The sequence below is a fragment of the Benincasa hispida genome, chromosome 3 (genome assembly GCF_009727055.1).
Source record: "Benincasa hispida cultivar B227 chromosome 3, ASM972705v1, whole genome shotgun sequence".
NCBI lineage: Eukaryota > Viridiplantae > Streptophyta > Magnoliopsida > Cucurbitales > Cucurbitaceae > Benincasa > Benincasa hispida.
Window position 1 is genome coordinate 45,860,333 of NC_052351.1, and position 6,405 is coordinate 45,866,737.

The 6,405-nt window shown below is 30.9% G+C and overlaps 1 non-coding gene across 1 annotated transcript; it reads left to right on the forward strand.

The window, feature by feature from the left end:
* The first annotated feature begins 1,097 nt into the window (after positions 1-1,097).
* TRNAG-GCC lies at positions 1,098-1,168 on the forward strand. Its single transcript has one exon. It is a non-coding gene; the product is annotated as a tRNA-Gly (tRNA).
* The last annotated feature ends 5,237 nt before the right edge of the window (positions 1,169-6,405 follow it).

Sequence of the window (6,405 nt, forward strand, 5' to 3'; positions counted from 1 at the left end):
GATGTGCGTAAGAGTACTCGTACTGATGTAGTGTCAAACCAAGTACACTGCAATGTCTAAGTTAGTATATGAAGTAGTATTTAATTCAATTAAGCACAGAGAATTGCTTACCCTTAGAGGTTGTCGGTATGATGCTATTTATAAGGTCTTTCCTCTAACTCATGCTTAGGAATGTGTACAATATTGATGATGTCAAAATAGTACAATGTAGCTCTTGAGGTTGCAATGTTACAGTAGTGAGATCGGCTCGATCATTTTCCTTTTGATGAAACTTCTTCAGCTAAGTAGTCAATCCATAACTTGCAGACTCCTATGCAAACTTTTGTTCCTCCTTTGACTTGAACATGCCCATGAGCTTAGACCTTTACCTAGACAACCCTCATCGTTTATGAGATCATAATGAAGCCCTGTGAAATTTAATATTTATTTGAGAAGAAAATGTGGATATTTTTACGTAAATGGCAAGACATAATTTCAATTTCAATGGAACTCAGACTTTCTATTTAAGTATATCCAAAGGGAGAATGTCTTATCGTTTGACCTATCTTCGTAACTTATAACATATAAAAATATTAGTTGTATTGTTTCTTTTGGTGTAATACCTATTATTAAAGTAACAACACAAGATGGGTATGCATAGAGAAATAGTGAAACTATAAACGGTATAAAACTGGTTAAATTGACTAAAGAAAAAAGTATTTTTTTAGAAAATCATTTTTATTTAAACTATTTTGATAAAAACTATTTAAAATAAACTTTGAAAGTGTTTCAAAATTATTTTGAATATTTACCACACACTTCATTTTTTCCAAAACGACATATTTTCAAAAATTAAACATTTAAAAATTAAATCAAATATACCCTTAACATAATTTTTTCATCAACGAGATGGAGGTAACTACGAGTCCAATTCTTACGAGAGAATATACCTCATAAATGGAAATGAAATTTCCTATCCAATGGGAATTACCAATTTCCTCAACCCCATTTGCCGCAATTTCTGAAGCCACATGAATAAAAAATTCCAAGTAAATTACCAACAAATTTGCTTCTTAATTAACAAATATTAGTATTATTATATGTCCCCTACAACAAAAGCACCAGTGGTCTAGTGGTAGAATAGTACCCTGCCACGGTACAGACCCGGGTTCGATTCCCGGCTGGTGCATTGTTTTTATTTTATTCTAGATAATTATTATTTTATGATGTTGAATCTTTGAAACTCCTGTATCAATTATGCAGCTTTTTTTTTTTTGGAATTATTATTATTATTGTTTTTTTTTATTATTGGAACTTCTAATTAAAAAGCGAAGCAATTGGAATAATGAATATGATAAAGACACCAGCATACTGCAATTGGAATAATGAATAAGGAAGAAATTACCTGGTAAAACCATTCTATTTGGTCTTTGAGTATTTGCATTGTATTATTTTGAAGTGGGGACGGTGACAAATTTGAGTAGAAAAATAATGAAGCCAAGAAATTAGCAAATGAGCATCTCTTTGGATTGACTTTTAAGATGTTTTAAAAAGTACTTCTAAGTATTAAAAAAGGAAAGAAAAAACAGTGGATGTGTTTTTAAGTGCTTACGACTCGTTTGGATAGTAAATATTGTTTTAGGGATATAGATCTTAGTTCACATGTACCCTAATAGAAATGTAATAAATCAATAGTAATCTAAAAAGTAAGCCCCATTTAATTACGTTTGTTGTTATTTACGTGTGTTTCATAATCGTAATGAAATATGAGGTCCAGTTTCAAGCATGTAATTGAAGAACATAATTCAATTAAGGCGTGAAGAATAAGCAATTCGATTGCACTTCAAAATTATGTGGGACCCACTAACCAATATCGTTACCGGTATGGTTACTGTTACAGTAGGAGAAAAATGAATCTACCACATTTATTGTTATTATTACCATTTGACCCTAACTGATAATGGTAATAGCAGCAGTAAAGGTAAATTTGAGAGATTTATAATTATAAGTAAACATAATCAAAAGTAATTTATCTATCAATAAAATTCCATTACAATAACATCAATTTTTATTATGGATTTGTAAATGTGACCTTAAATATTAGGGATTTAAATGTCTGGTATAATTGTTGTCTTTTCTTTAGATATATAGGATAATTAATGTTTGAAGTTAAATATCTATGTTTGATTCATCAATTTTGTATATAAAACCTAAAATTAAGTATTAATTAAATAAAGGAAACAATTAATGTAAATTAAATTTAGTACTATTTAATCTATTTTTATATTAAAGAATTATTTAATCCTTAAAATAAAAATAAATAAACATTTTATATTATACAGTAACGAAACTTAATTTAATTAATTAAAATAATTGAATAAATATAAACTAATAAGAATATTTAAATTAATTATGAAATTTTGTATTAAATAGTTAAGATAATAAAATATTGATTGTAATTATTATATTAGTTGACATTTGTTAAGTCTAGATAATTATTAATATTTAGTAACTAATTACCATTAATATTATGATAAATTGATATTAATTTATTAATTAATTAAGTTATATTTTTATTGTTCAGTTATATTTTTATTGTTCATCTTCACATGTTTAGAGAGAATATAAACAAAAACCTTATGGTAAGTAAGTTTTAGAGTTTCTAAATAACAATATCTTGAATTTTAAAAAATGAAATTTTGTGAAACAAATAAAAATATTTAAAGTCTTTCTGAAATTCCATAGCAAAACTTGTAAAATAAACCAACCTTGGAAAATCAATTTAAACAAACTCTTAATACAACAGAATTCCTTCCTATTCCTCTGGGTTCCACTCCATCTACCTGATTTTTCTTATTTAAAAAAAAAAAAATTGAGTTGAAATATCAAATTGATTAAAAAATGCATTCTTAAGTTCCAAAATGGCTTTTGCTCTACTATTTAAAATTTAAGAATTTTGATATTTTGCTTCCCTCATCAGCAAATAATTTTCAAATTTACTCTTATATATTTTTCTCTTCCTCCTTCGATCTCTCTCTCTCTTTTTTTTTTTTTTGTAAATAACTATACGTTATATTGAATATAATACATAACCTATAGTTTTTATATTGTATCAAATATAATATAACCTATAGTTTTAATTTCTCTCAATGATACATGGTATTTAATAGCAATCCAATTCATATCAAACTTAATTATATGACTCTCATTCATATACTTAGTATTTGAATCATATTCAATTATTTAATTCCTCTCAAAATAAACTTTATATTATAATGTATCAAATACATTATATTAATTATATCACATATAATTAATTCTCTTAATTAATTTGAACAATTCAAATCAATCCAAAATTAATTCTCAATAATTCTAGTTGAGCTACAGAAGGGACCTTATAGATTTGTAGATTAAAGCTTCAATGGTACTTGAATAATTGATTAAACTTATTTAATTAAATTATTCAACATTCTTTATTGTCAGTCACTCTACTAAAGACCGACAGTAACACTCTTCGCACTATAGATATATTTCTATGTTTATTGGATATAACCAGTCAACAGGGCAATGACCCTTCACAAATTGGTTGTAGGTACAACTTGGCCAAAATTATCATTTTGTCCTTATAGTTACATATAATTTCTTAAGTATCATTGATCCCTCTAATGAACAATAAGTCTTAGTCCAACTATGACCAAACCCTTCTCGGGTCAAGAGAGGGTGTGGCGCCATATTGTTCAAGCCCCAAAATCAGTCCTTAAGGGAACAATTTATCTACTTACCCTGACATTAAGGAAGAAGTGAATTTTGTCATGTGTAGCTGTGTTCCCAGCTCCCCAATCAGACGAATCCCTAAAATGGTAAGCTTATCGAGTCAGAAATCTAACCACTCGTACCCATACAAATCAAAGGACTGCCTTCATAGGCAGGAGTTCACAACTCACTCAGGATTCAATCATGTCACCTATGGTCATCCTGATGAAATGTAATTCTCTATTATTAATGGCCTTATAATGAGACTATTCATTTCATGGTCCGATCTTATACAAACCCCTTTGTATAAAATACCCTCGTTCACATGTCTCTACATGAATGACCAAGATCAGATCATTTGTAGCACTTTACAACAATTGTAACATCTACAAAGTGAGTCGTATTCATAGTATTACCAGGATAAGGTTCCCATCTGCCACTTGAAACACCACTTCCCGTCCAACTTGCATGTGTTAAGAATGCTACCAGCGTTCATCCTAAACCAGGATCAAACTCTCCATGAGATTCATACACCCTCATTGTTTTCTTTTTTTATTCTAGAGAGATAGTTCACTATTAGACTAAGGGATAAGTAATTCAACTCATTTACATCCATATCATAAATGTTTGGAATCCATATTATGCAAGGAGACATTGTTTTTACTAATTCGAATTGAAGGGTGATATAAAATCAGTCTATTTTCATCATCATATCCAGAGTTAGCGCAGAGAAGAGCTAGTAACATTAATGCAAAAACGCATTAATAATGAAAACGAAAGTCAAGATTTTAGAATTACTAAGAAACTAATAGATTCACAATGTGAGTTGGAAATCAAACTTGAAAAAGAACTCCGTGAAGAGTTTATGGATGACTCCATCTATCCCACTCATGATCATTCGAAAACCTAAAATCGAGTTTCGAAAGGCATAGAAATAGCATTCCGTTTTCATTTCCTAAATAGAAATACACATAAGTACCCAGAGTAAGATTTTTCTGTTTCATCCAAGCCCACTGAAGCATCCAAACCAAAAGGTCCTGTTTTCCTCTAATCTTAAGAATCTGAAGCTTAAGCAAAATTTGAACTAGAATATAAGGGAATAAGTGATTCTCGTAGCCAAGCATGGGGTCTATAACTACAATAAGAATACCCGTGATCCGGGGCATGAAGCAGTTGAAGTTAATGATTTGTTTTTCGTCTCTACATACATGTTTAAGCTACAGAAGAAAACTTTGGATGTTAGTTTATTGGTTTCGTGGGTTAATGATACTAAATGAATAAAATATCTCATATTTTATTAAATAAATAAAATTGTTTGTACATTACAATTACAAACTACAGAACTCACAAGATTTAGGGCATCAACCCCAACAATCTCCCACCTGTCCTAGAGTAAATAAGGTATACATCATAAAAGTCACACAAATAAAAGTACAGAAAACAGTAAACTAGGGTATAAAACTCGCCTAGTATAAAATCTCCCACTTGCCCTAGATTAGATGTGGCCTATCTCGTAAACTCATACTCTTCAGGTGACCCTTAAATACCTTAGTTGTGAGGGTCTTCATTAATGGATCAGCATTTTTGTGCTTCGAAACTATCTGCGTGATGAACACGTCCCCTCGATGCACAATCTCCCCAATGAGATGATACTTCCACTCTATGTGCTTTCCGCACTTGTGACTCTAAGGCTCTCGAAAATTAGCCACAACATCACTATTATCACAATAAAGGGTGATGGGTTTTGACATGTCTGAAACCACTTCCAGTTCAGTTAGGAACTTCCTGAGCCACACAACTTCCTTCGCAGTTTCACAAGTCGTTACGTACTCAGCCTCCATAGTAGAGTCAAAAATGCACCTCTACTTGGTGCTCCTCTAAACTATTGCCCCTCCGTTAAGAGTGAATACTGATCCTGATGTAGATTTCCTAGAATCCTTATCAGTCTGAAAATCAAAGTTTGTGTATCCTATAATGATCAAATCCTTAGAACCATACATGAGAACATAGTTCTTCGTTCTTTGAAGATACTAGAGGATGTTCTTAACGGTCTAGTGATCAAATCTTGGATTAGACTGATATCTACTAACTATCCCCACTGCATAGCAGATGTCAGATCTAGTACATTGTTCCTTAGACAAAATAACTCCATGCCTGAAAATGAGTAAACCCCTCTTGAAGTTCTGCATCAAAAACTTGACGAGCATCTTGTCAATGTATGATGCCTAAGATAGGGCTAGCATTTTGTTCTTTCGATCTTTAAAGATCTGAATGCCCAGAACAAAATGTGCCTCTACTAAATCTTTCATTTGGAACTGGGTCGCTAGTCAATTCTTAATTTCAATCAACATATCTACATCATTCCCAATAAGTAGGATATCGTCTACATATAGCACTAGAAAAGCTACTGAATTGTTGATGATTCTTTTGTAAACGCAGGGTTCATCAACATTTGATCAAAGCCATAAGATTTGACTGTAGTATCAAATCTTATATTCCAAGATCGAAAAGCTTACTTCAATCCATAAATGGACCGATTAAGCTTGCAAACCTTTTGCTCTTGACCTTGGGTTATGAATTTCTCAAGCTACTCCATATAAATGGTCTCCTCAAGATTGTCATTCAGAAAAGTAGTCTTAACATTAATTTACCAACTCTCATAGTCATAATATG